Source organism: Suricata suricatta, chromosome X, assembly GCF_006229205.1.
Source record: "Suricata suricatta isolate VVHF042 chromosome X, meerkat_22Aug2017_6uvM2_HiC, whole genome shotgun sequence".
Classification (NCBI taxonomy): Eukaryota; Metazoa; Chordata; class Mammalia; order Carnivora; family Herpestidae; genus Suricata; species Suricata suricatta.
Window position 1 is genome coordinate 151,173 of NC_043717.1, and position 1,047 is coordinate 152,219.

Genomic DNA, 1,047 nt, shown 5'->3' on the forward strand with positions numbered 1-1,047 from the left:
TGTGTGTGTGTGTGTGTGTGTGTGTGTGTCCAGGTGTGAGTGAGAGACAGAGAGGTGGAATCGTGGGAGCGCTTGTCCTGAGCTCCCGTCCTTCTCCAACCTGGGGGTGTCTCTGCGCCCTCTTGCCCTCGAGTGCCGGACCCGGAGGGACCCTCAGGCTCTGCCCCCCCCATGCCTTGCACCGCGCTTCCTGCCGCCCGTTAAACACTTGGGTTTCCCTGCCAGGGACGCAGGGTGGAGGGATGGAAATCGCGCCGCGTCGCAGTGCTGTCTGGGGGGAAAGGGCCTGCTTTCTGCCCATGTTGTACCTGGAGCGTTTCTAGGGCCCCGTCTGCACTGTTCCCCAACTCCTGGGTCATTATCTCTGACCCGTCTTCAGCTTTGCACACGTTGTCTAGACCCAGGTCACGCTTGTGCGTCTGTTCCTTGTCCTTAGGGGAGCGTGTTTGGACTCTATGACGGTGAAAGTGGCTTCGTTCCCCGGCCGGGAAACGGATGTCCGGCAGCTGACCTGCCCCGCGCGGGGCCCCCCAGGGTGTGTGGGTGTGGAATGCGTCCCGGGGGGGGGGTGTGTGCGTGTGGAAGCCTCCGGCAGCGAGGCAGCCGGCCCTGCGGGGCCTCAGGACCCGGGTGGGATCTCACGCGCATCACCACTGGGAGCACAAACGCTGACTTCCTCTTGTGGGAGAGTGTTTCACGGCACAGGAGATGCATTTCCACCGTGTTTTGCAGGGGTGACCATGTGTGTCGTGTAAAGTGGCTGTTCCCCAAGGCGTGTGGGGGAGGACTTGGGGGCTTTACCTGGCTCCTGTCAGTCCAGGGTGTCGCACTGTGGATGTGACATGGCCCTGGGCAGGTCGGCACAGGTCCCTGGTGGACTGGTGGGGGTGTGATGAGGGGAAGGAGATGGTGCATGGGTGCGGCATGGGAGGAAGGGAGAGTGGGGGAGGGGGGGGGGGGGGGGGGGGGGGGGGGGGGGGGGGGGGGGGGGGGGGGGGGGGGGGGGGGGGGGGGGGGGGGGGGGGGGGGGGGGGGGGGGGGGGGGGG